At 43.2% G+C, this 15,603-nt stretch overlaps 1 long non-coding RNA gene across 1 annotated transcript; it reads left to right on the forward strand.

The window, feature by feature from the left end:
• Positions 1–1,475: 1,475 nt before the first annotated feature.
• Positions 1,476–3,582, forward strand: LOC132483895 (uncharacterized). The gene is made up of 4 exons (XR_009531128.1): positions 1,476–1,553; positions 2,207–2,391; positions 2,785–2,950; positions 3,258–3,582. It is a non-coding gene; the product is annotated as an uncharacterized LOC132483895 (long non-coding RNA).
• Positions 3,583–15,603: the final 12,021 nt, after the last annotated feature.

Here is a 15,603-nt window from a genome sequence, read left to right on the forward strand (position 1 = left end):
TGTTGTTCTTACCTCTCAACAACCAGGCCCCTTAGACAACATTATCAGTCCCAATTTACAGATGAGTAAACTGAGGCTTAGGGAGGCTGTCACTTGATCAAGATTAGGATCTGCCAAGTAGCTGAGACTTAAGGGCGTCTAGCCTCTCACACACATCAGCCTACCACATCTGCTGTTTAGTTTTTCAATGGTCAGGGACTCAGCTAAGATGTCGCGGCAGTGGGGTGGTGGAAGAGAGCCTAATCTTTCCAGAGAGATTGTGGGGCAGAGGAAGACAGCTAAGCCCACCTTGTATGGAGGAACTACCTCAGTCGAGAGTGGTCCGGCACCCGGGGTTGGCAGGGGCTGTATGATGTGGCCTCTGACCATCACGGAGGGGTGTGGGACTAGGGAACGAGGACAAGGGAGAGATGGCATTTTAGAGCATCTTAGCCAAGCGATTTGTTCAGTTGGCCATAACTGGGAGGGGAGGGACCAAATTACAGATGAGAAACAGCTGATCCAAAGCCCTGTTGGGACTGCTATTGACAAGGCCCTTGGCCCTCACTCTGTGCGGACGTAGAGGCTTGAATGCTCACACACACACAGAGTTTTGTTTTGCCGTGTTTTGTTTTCACCACCACCAAACATTTATTCTTCCATTAAATAAGACTATAGTGTGCTGAATTGTCTAGCAGTAGCTGCAATTCTGCCTAAGACTTACGCTACTTTTTAAGATTTTTTTTTCTCATATCGAAACTGAGAAGACTGAAAATTTCACTCAAGGAAAAATCTTTTAACACTTTCCTAAATAATGGCAAGTGCATTCTCAACTCCATCGTCCTTATCACAGTTGGAGTGAATGAGCTGCGTGATTGATTCGTTTGATGTCTGATTTTCCTGTAGACTGTAAGCTTCTAAGGCTGGGAACAAGCCTGTCATTTCTTCATTCGACAGATATTTATGGAGCCTGCCTGTGCCAGATACTAGTCCTCATGGTGGGGATAAAAGAGGAAATGAAACACCAAGGACTCTGGAGTGGACTTTCTCCACTGGTTCTATGTCCTCAGCCCCTGGGAGTCCCTGGCATTTACACAGCAGGGGCTTACTGGTACCTCCTGGATAAGAGGTGAGCACATTTCTTCCCCACATAGTCCCTTAGTGAGAGACTTGGGGCCTCCCCCATCCTCCTGGACGAACCTCTGCCAGCCAGCACCTCCCTGCTCCCTCGGCACACAGATCTGTCCTGTAGGCCTGGGATCAAGGCCTCTCGGCCCACCCTAAGCACCGATGGCAGACAGATGGGGAAAAGGGACACGGGCTGTCCCAGCGGGAGGAGGGAAGAGCAGAGAGGGCTGACCCACTTTTCTGGTCTAACTGGGAACTCCCAGCTGGGCCCTGGGGCTCCGGGGATTGGACAGCCTGGATGGCCGCCCTGACCCTGCTCTGTGTTGCATTATTCGCAGAACAGTGACGTGCGTCAGTGCAGCGGGTGAGGGTGAGTCACCAACGGAGCTGCTGGAGAAAGAAGGCGCCGGGAGATCAGAATCCCACGGGCTCGGATCACAGCTCAGGTCAGCCTGTTTGTTATCCTGAAGACAGAGGCTACAGAGGCCGTGGTGCCACTGGGCTCCTCCCCTTGTCCCCAGGCTCTGGCCAGATCCCCAAACCTTCCCTCTGTGAGGGAGCGGAGAGAACCTGGGCTTTAATGAGGGACAGATGTGCCTGCCGGCCCTGGAGCCGCCCCTACCCGGAGCGACAACTTCTCTCCAATCCTCTAAACCTCAGTTTTCGTAGCTGGAGATGGGATGATAATATCTACCCCAAGGAATTGTTGAAAGATTGGAAATGTCATTTGCACAGCATCTGGTACTTAAGAAATGGTGGGCGTCATTTCCCAGGCCCCTGGGTTGGGACTTGACGCGATGTTGTGCTAGCGATAACTGCGCGTCACAAATCACAGTCCCAACTCCTGACCCTCCCTGCCAATCACCTACAACCGAGGGGTGACCCGCCCCAGCCGCCTCTCGCCCTCTCTGGGGAGAAGGATGCGCGCTGTGCTCTGTCGGCCCTTGCTGGCCCTGCTGGTGATGGGCGAGGACCCGTGAGCCCATCCTCTGAGCACAGCCAGCCCCTCGGCCACCGGGTCATTTCCCACCCCTTCTCCACGGTCCTCGCTCTCACCCCAACTCCCTCAATTTCCTTTCTGCCCCTGGAAATGGAACAGCTTGGAATCTTCCTGAGTTCTCCTTGGTTACTCATCTTTTCCTTCTTGGCCCGGAGGAAGGGATGCCCCGTCTTCACAAACAGATGCCCTCCCACGGGCCCCTCCTTCTACTGGTCCCTGCCCACCCACTCTCCTGCCTCCCTTCGGTTCCTTCCAAACTTCCAAATGCTGTGATTTGGGGCAAGGTGAGTTAATTTCTGTACTGGGAGCTTTCTGTACAGTTTCTTTATCTCGGAAATTCAAGACCAAAACTTCCTTCCTCACAGCTTGGCCATAGGATGTCCTGACTGTGTCTCTTCCCTTCCCCTCTCGTGCGCACCAAGGGTCCAGCCCCAGGGTTGGCTCTTCCTGTTCTGAGATCCCTAGTTGTCTTTGGGCAGCTCCTTCTCAGCCCTCTCACCTCCTCTCTCAGCTCATCTGTATCACCTCCAGTATCTCACCTCTAAGCAGGTGATGCTCAACTTCTTAATACCAACACTGACTTCTCACTTCAGTTCATTTCTGAATTTCTTTTTAATATTATCTTAGTTTGTAGAGTTTCTTTCTTAGTTATTTATGCTTTTTCTTCTTCCAAACAGGATCTGGGGGGGCTCAGGCCTGGCTTGCAAGGTGTCTGCTGGGGGGTTGCCTCAGAGCTTCTTGCATTCTGCTGACCTGAAACACATAGATGGTCAGATATTTCTCCAGCAAAGATGGATTTACTCAAGATCAACAGAGAATTGCAGTTTGGGGTCTGCATCCATGGTGAGCCACGGGCAGGTCCCCACACAGCAAGGGAAGGATACACTTTATAGGAGGGAAAGGAGGTAGAAAGGGCTACAGTAAACGAAGAGTCCATGGCTTCTCACTGGCTGAGTCCTTGCCCAGAAAAGGAGGAATCGTTCGTTCTTCTTCCTGTTGGGCTCTGGTGTCAGCTCAGGGCTTGAGAGCTTCCCCTTCTGGTCACTCTATTTAACTGAGGTTTCTGTTTATTCTTTTACAATTTCAAGTTCATTTCATGAGCCACGCTTTCCCACGCGCACTTCTGCCTCTTTTCGGTTTTGTCTTTCAGCCTGGTGCCAGCAACCTCTCCGCGGTCACTCGGATTGGAAACGCCACAGCTACGACCTCCTCTTTCTCTGTCACATCCAATCAAGTGCAAAGTCCTCCACAGCATCCCAGTTCAGTGTCTCTCCAAGACCCGGCCCTGCCTTCCCTGGGGCCCTCAGCAGCCTTGGCCAGGTGCCTACATCTCCTCTCCGATTCCGCTGTGATTCTTGCCCTTCCACATTTCCGTGTGCCCACCGCACCGCTTCCCTGATCAAATCCCCTATGGCACCCCACTGCCTGCAAATACCCTAGAGCTTCTTAGAAGAATATAGGAAGCTCTCCAGGTTCTGTCTATAAAAATTTTTGTTTGTTTTCTATTTGTAAGATTATTTTGTTCAAATGTGTTTTAAAGTGATCGTGAAAGAAAAGGGCTCATCCCTCTGAAGGAAGTTTGTTGACCTGATGGGAAAATGCAAAGGGGCGCAAAATATCCTTTCTTTGTAAGTGTCTGCCTTTAAGGAATGAAGGCAGTTTCAGGGGATGGAGGTCTGGAGGGGAGGAAGTCGCTGCTCCCCCGACCCACTGGTCTCAGAAGGACCTCCAGAGGGAGGACTTGCCTGGGACACAAAGGACCATCAGAAGAGCCAGGAAGGCAGTGAATAGGGCACCCAGAGTAAGGAAAAGCAAATGAACTAAAACCTTGTGCGTATTAAAGAATGACAGGTGACAGGTGAAGATTAGCAGGGGCAAATTTCTATTAATAATGCCATCTATTAATAGTGTGGCCACAGACTGAGTTTATTATTGGCCAGGTCCTGTACTAAACATGCAAAGGGCACTATTTCATTGCATCCTCACTGCAGGCCAAGGGGGAGGGGCTGCAGGGCTCCCAGGTATCAGAGGGGAAAACTCCTCTGGGTGTGAAGTAATTCTCCTGGTCCTCTCGCTGGGGAGCCCGTGTGTTTCCCATGTTGTGAGGCTGCTTTTCTGTAAAGCTGGGAAGATATCACTTAGTCCATGGTGAGAGAATATTCTGGCGGAGGAAGAGAATCATTTTCTAATTGCCCCAGAACTAGGGAGGATGCTCCCAGCTCACACTGCGGCACCCCCAATTTCCCTCCTTCTCACTCCCTTTTCCAACTGTGCCTCCTGGGGTCTCCCAGGAATGAGACACAAGTGTTTTACGGGGTCCCACAATTCTTAAGGGGTTTTCCCAAAGACACGGTCGCCAAAGCTTTGAAATGACTGGCTCACCTCTTGCCTGGACCCAATTACATTTTTTTTAGACAAGAAACACTTCCTCCTGAGTAGGTGTCAGCGTGGTGGTAGAGTATTTCCATTTTCCCATTGCATTTAGACCCTTGAGGTGTGCGTTGAGTGTCAAACACAAGAAAGCTCTTAGGCGTTGCTGTTCTAGCTACATACATTCTTGTTTTAATAAAATTGCACTTTCCTGGGGAAACCATCTTATGGCGTTTATGTTCACTGGCTCAGGTTCTGGTTATCCTTAGGGAAACCTGGACAGTTGGCTCCTCCTACCAAAGCCGAGATGGCCTTGTTTACCTGAACCGCAGGATGTGAACACACTGAAGCAGGATTGGGATAAAAGCTGCTCATGCCCTTCTTACATGGTGACGCCCACCTGTGGCTTTCATCCCTCTGGACTAAACCACCAACTGCAAGTCTTTTCTTGGTGGATCTATTGTCCTTTGTAACCATCAGTCAAAAGCTCACTATTGCATCCTCTCCAGTCACCGCAGTCCTTTAATGATACGATCTCCAGTCAGGGCTACACCGAGTAGCAGTATTAGTTTGCAAAATTTGGGTTCCTGAGATTTTACGGTTTATGGATATTTTGTAAATAGACTCTATTTAAATGCAGCAGAGGAACTTTCTATTTCAGTGAGCTCCTCCGGAATCCCTTTGTAAAGCAAAGAACCCTTTGCGATGTTGAAAGTGGGAATTGATCTGTTTTGTACCCACAGATTTTGTATATAGGGTTTCTTACAGTGGCCATAGGTGCAGCAATTAGGGTACATTACAGTAACAATATGAGGGGACACCTGGCTGGCTGTCTCCACCTTGGTTCCTGCAGGAAGAGACGCCTCCTCTCCCCGCCGGGGCAGCCGGGTTTGGATGTGAAGAATAAAATTTGCCTTCTGACAGCCCACCGCTAATTTAAAAGATTTCTTGTGAGGCTTTTAAGTCCTTTGGGGATTTCTTTTTTACCCTCTTATATAAGGAATGCTGCTCTTGACTCAATTAACCCAGAGGAGGATTTAAAGCTACAGTTTCCCAGACAGGGCTTAGCTGTGTGAAGACAACATTGGGTCCCATGAGATTCAATATGGTTTACACAGTAATCACGTATTTTCAGGAAATGTTATTAAGCCAAAGCTGCGTATTTTATAACTCTTTCCTCATTTTGGTATTTGATACTTTTCTGCCTTAACCATGAGGGAAGCCACAATTCTCCTGAACAGTTGTTAAGTGATAGATGCCCCACCCCCCCACCCCCAACCTGTCTTGCCCTTCAGCCAGGACAACCAGAGGTGACACTGGGGACACGGGCATTAGCCAGGCTTGTCCACACCCGTGTGAGACGAGGCTCCTCAAGGAGAGGAGTGTGCGAGGAGGCCTTGGGATACAGCCTCACCACACACAGGCACACAGGACAGTACACACACCAAAACACATCCACACCAGCACACGCTCACACATCCACGCTCGCATGGACTTTGCAACATACACTCACATCCACACATCCCAACACAGACATACAGACCAACACACATTCACACACACAGCCTCCACCACACACCCGCACACTGCAAGCACTGTCAGATACCCTACCCAGGCAACCTGGAGCGTTTCCTTGTCTGGGGTCATGGTAGTGTTAAATTAATTAAACAAAGAGGCTGTTAGGGCCTCCCTGGTGGCGCAAGTGGTTGAGAGTCCGCCTGCCGATGCAGGGGATACGGGTTCGTGCCCCGGTCTGGGAGGATCCCATATGCCGCGGAGCGGCTGGGCCCGTGAGCCATGGCCGCTGAGCCTGCGCGTCCGGAGCCTGCGCGTCCGGAGCCTGTGCTCCGCAACGGGGGAGGCCACAACAGTGAGAGGCCCGCATACCGCAAAAAAAAAAAAAAAAAAAAAAAAAAAAGAGGCTGTTAGACTAAGGGGTCTCTAATGCCCTGGCGCCTGCACAAGCAAACCCGAATCTAAGCCTGTAAATTCCTCAAGGTTTTGGCCAATCACAAAGAGCTGACTAGGCTTTAAGTCACAGCCAATCAGTAACTTTCTCCCTCTGTTTTCACACCTTCTCTGTGTAAGTCTCTCCCTAGCTCCTCTGGGCAGAGTCTCCTAGTCATGTCCGGTTTGGCGCGATTTGAATTGATTTTTGCTCCAATTAAATTAAAATTAAGTTAAAAATTTAAATATACTTCGGTTTATCTTACTTTCAATTTAATTTAATTTTTATTTTATATTGGAGTATAGTTGATTTACAATGTTGTGTTTCAGGTGTACTGTAAAGTGATTCAGCTATACATGTACATATATCCATTCTTTTTCAGATTCTTCTCCCGTATAGGTTATCACAGAATATTGGGTAGAGTTCTCTGTGGTATACAGTAGGTCCTTGTTGGTTATCTATTTTATATATAGTAGTGTGTATCTGTTAATCCCAGACTCCTAATTTATCCTTCCCCCAACCTTTCCCCTTTGGTAACCATACGTTGGTTAACTGGACTAAATGCAAGTCCAGTCCTGGTGGGGTCAAGCCTACCCTGCTTGATCATTTGCTGGGTCAAGAATGATTCTAGGTCAATGGCCTTCAAATGCTTTGCTCACGTACCTCCTAACATTTTTCTTCCATAAAGTTATGTACCCCTCATATACTTCCTCTAAGAGGAATTTTCGACGTATTTTAAATATTGTCATTTTAAAATAAAACTGCTATACCATCCTTTTAAAGAACTCCAGTGAAATCATAATAATCTGATAATCATCAATACCCATTCTGATGGATAAATAACCAAATTACTCTTTAATTGTTGGAAATTTCACATGTTCCCTTTTCTACTTGAATACCTGTTTCCATTTTATTCCCCCCAATTCTAATCTAATTCTATTCCTAAAATTCTAATCTAATCACAAAATTATTCTCTTTTGTTGATCATCCCATCTTCGTTCTCTGCCAAATATATTTAAATTGAAACTTAAAGATTTTAACATCCCGGTGACCATGAAGCTCTATTTATTAAACTTATTTTTTTTGGGTTGCATTCTCATTATGATTGATCAAAACAATAATATAGCACAACAAATTTAAATGAAAGATGAAATTAAGATTTAATTCAAAATATTTTTCTTAATGAAAGAATAGATATTCTAAAATTATTAGTACAGACAATCCCTACAGTAGTGTGAGACAGCACAGCATTAATTCTATTCCTATTTTTCCTCTTTATACAAGTAAAGAATAACAAACATTGTTCATAGACATGCATGGGAATGAAAGGAATTGCAAATTTCCCTCAATTCTTTGAACTCCTTCTGAGTTACATGCCCGTGATTATAAAATAATTTGACACATCAAAAATTATTTGTAATGGGCTTCCCTGGTGGCGCAGTGGTTGAGAGTCCGCCTGCCGATGCAGGGGACACGGATTTGTGCCCCGGTCCGGGAAGATCCCACATGCCGCGGAGCGGCTGGGCCCGTGAGCCATGGCCGCTGAGCCTGCGCGTCCGGAGCCTGTGCTCTGCAACGGGAGAGGCCACAACAGTGAGAGGTCTGCGTACCAAAAAAAAAAAAAAAAAAAAAAAAATTATTTGTAATGATCTATGAGCGTATAGGATAAGATCTTTTTCAATTGTATCAGAAAAAAAGAAATGTATGCTCTGCCTTCCCCATCCCCCGACCCCACAAAAATGTTGGTCACCCAAGTGTCACAGCCATTCCCTTAAGGGGCCTCTTAGGTGCCTGGGAAGATTATGTCCCTTGGAAACAATGCACCAAAAGAAAACGGTGGAGGCTTCCATTTCCTCTAGCAAAGTGTACACTGCAGTTCGAAGGTTATTCCCATTAAGTTCCCATTTGAAATGGGCGGGGATTAGTCAGAAAATCAGATCTAGACTCTAAGATTGTTAACATAGACGTTATTCCACCTTGATCTGATGTGCTATTTAAAGCAATAAAAATAATGGCTACAGTCTATTTAGCATACATATGGCTTTGCAGATTCTGTCCTAATGTGTGCATCTCATATGGAGATACTTAGTTTTATGTTGAATGTGAAATGAATTCAGATTCTGAGTTGTCTGATGAACTGGTGGGGGCCCTGAGCCAGTGAAGTTTGCACCTTAACATTGATGTGACTTTAGTGATATCCACAGGCCACTAAGGCCTGAGGACATTGGAGTCCCACTCACAACAGCCCTGCAAGAAAGACATTATGATTTCCATTTTTTAGGCGAGGAAACAGAAGCACAGAGAAGTCAAGTTACTTGCTCAAGTTACTCACACAGCAAGTAAGTAGTAGAGTTGGCATTTGGACTTTTAATGTCATGGAAGGCAATCATAGAAGACCTTCTAGTGAGTGAGTCTGGGACTCACCATTTGGGAGGTTATTTCACCTTGACTTGCTGCACCACCTCCTGCTGCAGCTCTGCAAAGGAAGGTCACAGTCATGTGAGGGAGTGCTGAATTCCAGTTTCACATCCAAGGAAAGATAGAGTTGCAAAGCAACTGATCTAAGGTCACATGATGATAATCAAATCAACAATAACTTAGAAAGTACTAACTGCCCACTCCTTCTGGAAATAGTACAGCATAGCAGCTAAGAATAAAGAATCTGGAATCACAGTGCTTGGGTTCTAACCTCAGATTCACCACTAATGAGCTCTGTCACCATGGATAATGTACTTAACTTTTCTGTGCCTCAGTTTTTTTATTTTGAAAAATAGACATCATTCATGATAGCACTGGCTGAATCAGATTATTTTGGAAATCAAATAAAATAGCACAGGTAAAGTGTTTGGGAGAGCACCTGGCTGGCACATAGAGAACACTCAATAAATACGAGCAACGGTTAGGGAAAAATGAAGAGTTAAAAAATACTTACTTTTTAAGAGTTGTGGTAAAATATACATATAAAACTTACCATTTTAATCATCTTTAAGTGTACAGTTCAGTGACATTAAGTACATTTCCGTTGCTGTGCATCCATCACCACCATCCATCTCCAGAAATGTTTCATCTTCTCAAACTGAAACTTTATACCCATCATACGACAGCTGCTCATTCCCTGTCCCCCAGCCCCTGGCAACCAGGATTCTACTTTCTGTCTCTGTGAATCTGACTCCCTAGGGACCTCATATAGGTGGAATCATACAATGTATGTCCCTTTGTGACTGGCTTATGTCATTCAGCATAATGTCCTCAAGGTTCATCCATGCTGCAGCATGTGTCAGAATTTCCTTCTTTTTCAAGGATTAATAATATTCCATTGTATGTAGATACCACATTTTGTTCATTCATTCCTCCACCAGAGGACATTTGGGTTGTTTCCAGATTTAGGGTATTGTGACTAATGCTGCTATGAACACGGGCATACAAATATCTGTTCAACACCAGGCTTTGAATTTTTTCAGGTATAAACTCAGAAATGGAATTGCTGGATCATATGATAATTCCAATGTTCAATTCTCTGAGGAACCATCACCCTGTTTTCCACAGTGGCTACATTGTTTTACATTTCCTCCAACAAACACAAGAGTTCCAATTTCTCCATATATTTGCCATTACTTGTTTTTGCTTTTTGTGTGTCTTTTTGTATGATAGCCATGGATGTGAAGTTGTATCACATGGTGGTTTTTGATTTGCATCTCCCTAATGGTTAGTGACATTGAGCATCTTTTCATGTGCTTATTGGCCATTTGTATTTATTCTTTGACCTATTGGTTAAGAATGTGTTGTTTAATTTACACTAAATTATTTGTAAATTTTCTAGTTTTCTTTCTGGTATAATTTCTAACTTCATCCCATTGTGGTTGAAGAGTCTTTGCATGATATCTATTTTTTTTTTTTTTTTTTTTTTTGTGGTACTCGAGCCTCTCACTGTTGTGGCCTCTCCCGTTGCGGAGCACAGGCTCCGGACGTGCAGGCTCAGCGGCCATGGCTCACGGGCCCAGCCGCTCCACAGCACGTGGGATCCTCCCGGACCGGGGCACGAACCCGTGTCCTCTGCATCGGTAGGCGGACTCTCAACCACAGCACCACCAGGGAAGCCCGATATCTATCTTTTAAAATCTATTGAGACTTAATCTGTGGTCTAACATACAGTCTGTCCTGGAGAATGTCCCATGTGCCCATGAGAAGGATGTGTATTCTGTTGTTGTTGGGTAGGGTGTTTTATATATATCCGTTAGATCTAGTTGGCTTACTGTGTTGTTCAAGTCCTCTATTCTATGCCCTTACTTCTGTCTGGTTGTTCTACCCATTATTTAGAGTGGGATATTTAAGTATCTAACTATTACTGTAGAGGATATATTTCTCCCTTCAGTTCTACTAATTTTTGCTTCATATATTTTAATGGTCTCTTATTAAGTGTATAAATGTTTATAGTTGTTAAATCTTCTTGCTGTGTTGAACGTTTTATATACAGGGTTCTTCCTTGTCTATTGTAAACTCATCTGATTTAAAGTCTATTTTGCCTAATATTATTACAGCCCATTCTTGCTCTCTTTCGTTTCTTATTTTCATGGAATATCTTTTTCTATGCTTTCACTTTCAACCTATTTGCATCTTTGGATCTGAAATGAGTCTCTTGTAGACAGAATATACTTGTGTCATGTTTTTAAAATCCATTCTGCCAATCTCTATCTTTTGATTGGAGAATTTAATCTGTTTACAGTTAAAGTAATTACAGATAAAGAGGAGCTTACTTTGGTTATTTTGTTATTTGTTTTCTATATGCCTCATAGCTTTTTTGTCCCTTATTTCTTGCATTACTGTCTTTTTTGTGTGTTTAGTGCTTTTTTATTTTTTTGGCAGCAAAACATCTTAATTCCCTTCTCATTTTCTTTTGTATATACTCTATAGCTATTTTCTTTATGGCTATTGTGGCAATTACATTTAACATCATGAAGTTATAACACTGTAATTGAATTTATACCAGCTTAATTCAGTAACATAAAAAAATCTGCTCCTGTACAGCTCTGACCTCATTCATTTCAGTTACTGATGTCACAAAATCTCACCTTTTTGCATCTTCTGTCCAAAAAGAGACTAATCATTGTTTTTTATGTATAGTCTCTTAAGCTGTGTAGAAAACAAAAGTGAAGTTAGAAACCAAAGTTACAGTAATACTAGTTTTTATAATTGCTCATGTATTTACCTTTACCAGAGATCTTCATTTCTTCATACAACTTCAAGTTACATCTAGTGCCCTGCAGCCTGAAGGACTCCCTTTATCATTTCTTTCAGGGCAGGTCTAGAGGTAACAAATTATCTCACCTCTTATTTATCTGAGAATGTTTTAATTTCCCCCTCATTTTTTGAACAACAGTTTTGTTGGATACAGGATTCTTAGTTGACAGTTTGTTTCCTTCAGCACTTTGAACACATCAACTCACTGTCTTCTGGCCTCCAAAGTTTCTGATGAGAAATTGGCTGATAATATCATGGGGATCTTTGCATGTGATGAGTTGCTTCTCTCTGGCTGCTTTCAAGATTCTCTCTTTGCCTTTTGCTTTTAAAAGTTTGATTGTAAAGTACATGTGGGTCTCTTTGCATTTATCTTGCCTGGAGTTTGTTGAGCTTCTTGGGTGTTTGTACTCATGTCTTTCATCACATTTGGGAAAGTTTTGGTCATTATTTATTCAAACAATCTCGCTGCCCCTTCCCCTCTTTCTCCTCCTCTGGGCCTCCCACAGTGTAAATACTGATCATTCTTGATGGTGCCCCTCAGGTCCCATAGGCTCTGTTCACTTTCTTTGATCTTTTTCTTTCTGTTCCTCAGATTCAATAATTTCAATTGTTCTACCTTCATGTTCGTTGATTCTTTCTTCTTTTTATCAAATCTGCTTTTGAATCACTCTAGTGAATTTTTCACTTTGGTTATTGCAGTTTTCAGCCCCAGGATTTCTTTTTGGTTCCTTTTTAATATTTTCTATCTGTTGATATTTCCATTTTGTTCATAGGTCATTTTCTTGACTTTGTGCATGTCTTCTCTTAGCTCTTTGAGCATTTTTCAGACAGCTGTTTTGGAGTCTTTGTCTAGTAAATTCACCATATGTTCTTTCTCAGGGACGTTTTCTGTTGACTAATTTTTTCCTTTGAACGGGCCATATTGGTTTTGTTTTTCGACATGCCTTGTGACTTTTTTGGTTGAAAACTGGACATTTGAAACTTATAATGTGGTAACTCTAGAGATCCAATTCCCCCCCTTCCCCAGGGTTTGCTGTTTGTTGTTGTTGCTGTTATGGGTTGTCTCTCTGCCAGGGATCAGCCTGAGGTGTAAACTTAAGGTCTTCTCAGGTCTTTTCTGAGCTTATATTTTTCCCTGGGCTTGCTCAATGACTTTATAAAATTTTTCCTTATACGTGGTTGCTTTTGGATATCCTAATCCTTAAATGTCTAGCTCCCAATAAAGGAAAAGAGAAAAATGAATGGAAAAAAGGTCTCCAGGTCATTAAATCCCCTTGAAGTCACTTTGGCCAGATAGGGAGGAGCTTGCAACAGTGCCTGCCCACTTCTCTGTCTGAATCTCCACAATCAGAGATGACAACTCATGATCAGAGCAAATTCTTGTCATTTGGAGAACAGGGTCCTTAGTGCCCACGAGCTCCCACAAGCTGTGTGTAAGCTGCTCCTGGAATGTGTGCACAGCTTCTTGTTCTGGGGCTGGAGGTTGGAGGAAGGGTGTCTGCTACTGTGCTTAGAGGTGAAATTGACCAAAATTAACCACGGTTCACTGTTCAAGTCTTTCCCTGGAAGTTGCAAACCTTCAGTAGTCTCTTGTTATAGACTGAATTATGTTCTCCCCAAATTCATATGTTGAAGTCCTAACCCTCTTTGTGATTGTCTTTGGAGACAGGGTTTTTAGGGAAATAATTAAAGTTAATGAGGTCATAAGGATATGGCCTTAATCCAATAGGACTAGTGTCCTTATAGGAAGAGAAAGAGATACAAGGGTTCTTTCTCTCCTCTCCCCTCCCTGCACAGAGAAGAGGCCACATAAGAACAGCCATCTGCAAGCCAGAAAGAACAGTCTCATCAGAAACCAGACCTGATGGCAACTGGATCTAGGACTTCTAGCCTCATAACTGTGAGGAAATAATTTTCTCTTGTTTAAGCGACCAGCTCTGTGGTATTCTGTTAATGGCAGCCCAAGCTGACTAATACACCTCCAGAATTCCAAATAGTTACATCAGACAGATTCTGCCAATGCAGTTGTTGTCAAGGTGGGGAGATGGATTCCTGGTGCTTCCTGCCCCACCATCTTCCCTCTAGAAAGAACTTTTCAATGGCTTGGAAAGATTCCTTTTGTCTTCAGCAGAAGCCACATGTTATCTGGGGCACACCAGTGTGAGTTTTCTGATTCTGTGCAGTTTGCACCTTGCATTGAATTTGAGCTATTTTACAACTCTGTAAATTGTAGGTAACTGCAGCAAAGTAAATGATTCTTATTGCTAGGCATGCAAATAAATTCTGTCTATTGATTTCCTCCTCCTATATGTTTCAGGATTAACGTATGTTGTATCTCAAGATTTTTTTCTCTATACAAGTTATGTTCATTCATTATAAATCAGACTTAACTTTCACTGAATTCCTTGAAAATAAGTATAATCATTTTTCTTAAAAACATTTTGTCTAAAATTTTTTCTTTGGAATGGCTTTATTTTCTTTGCTTTGTATGCAGAGGAACAACCACATTTTTTGGTCAGATGCATTATTATTATTACAAACTCTCACCAGACCTTCTATTTTTAAAAATTGTCAGTAATAAATTAACCATAGTTGTTAAGTCTTTGTCATGTATGGATAGTTTTTTATTATACTTTGAGGCTTGCCTGAGGCTCTGTAATAAAGTTTAGACCAGTGATTGTATCTTCAATAAACACTATCTCGCTGACTCATGGAAAAGAAGTGTACCAGGTAATTCAGACTGCTGACATTTCAAAGAATGGATGGTATAGGCTTTTGAGCTGATATCACTTAGACAACTTTTAGACTATGCCAGGAGTCTGAGTCTGGATTTCTAGAACTTTCTAGTTGAGACGCATATGACTTCATGAGAGTAATAGCCCAAGATTCTGCAAAGCAGTAATAATTTCATAGGACTGAATGAATTAATAAGGGAAATTTTATTGTGGTTATCTCTTTGGTATGTTGCGGATTTGGTTTAAAGTTCTGCTTTCTAGACATACAGGTATGTTCCTTCTCTTTCTTCTTAAGCTATCCTTAATCCACAGCAATTCAGTAAATTCCCTTTCTGCAAAGTAAAATAAAACTTTAAAAAATGATGCTAGATTTTCACTGATCTCATGGAATTCAGAAACTTACTAAGTCTCTTTACTACTCTTGGAAATAGAGTTATTTGCATAGGTTCAGTAAGAAACTGTTTTCCTTTGCACCAGGATACAATTAAACAAATTGATGGTACCATCAAGGTTTATCTGGAGTGTCATATTTCAGAACAATGTTCACTACAGCAGGTATGACAAACCACTTTTAAGGTATAAAGTTCTACTGTACTTTTGAAGACAATGTCTGTAAAATCCTTCAAGGAAAACTGACCTGGGGGCTGGCCTAAGGGGGCCAGCCTTTCTAGCAGGTCAAGAACCTTAGGATATTTGAGAAGCCTCCAGAAAAGAAGAATTCATCTACATTTATAGGACTGCAGGGCAAATCTGGTGGAGAGAGTTTGTTGGGCTTGGTTTCCTAGCCTCAGGAGAGGAGATAATAGAAGCTCTTACAATCCAATCTGATCCCTTATGCAAACTCCAGATAGAAGGCAGTTGTGGGCGGGATGTTTCAAAGCTCTGCTGGGGCCTGGGGGGTTGTTAGTTCTCTTGCTGCGCCCATGGAGATAACCAAGCCAAACCTCATGAAAGCCTTATTTTGTGGTCAAAAATTATCTTTCTTTGAGATTGTTATGATTGCAAAGGAGAGACTGTGTCAGGGGAAAAAAGTGAAAGAATTTTAAATGACCAGAAAGATTCCTGGGTGTCCTCCATGGAAAACTTCTGAGTTATCTGATCCCATGGGGTTGATAACTTTTATTGTTTCTGAGCGAGTTTTCAACTCTGAAACTTGTAGGTAAAGGACAGCAAAGCAAATTATCCTTGTCTGGTGGAAGACAGTT

The sequence above is a fragment of the Mesoplodon densirostris genome, chromosome 1 (genome assembly GCF_025265405.1).
Source record: "Mesoplodon densirostris isolate mMesDen1 chromosome 1, mMesDen1 primary haplotype, whole genome shotgun sequence".
In the NCBI taxonomy this organism is placed as follows: Eukaryota; Metazoa; Chordata; class Mammalia; order Artiodactyla; family Ziphiidae; genus Mesoplodon; species Mesoplodon densirostris.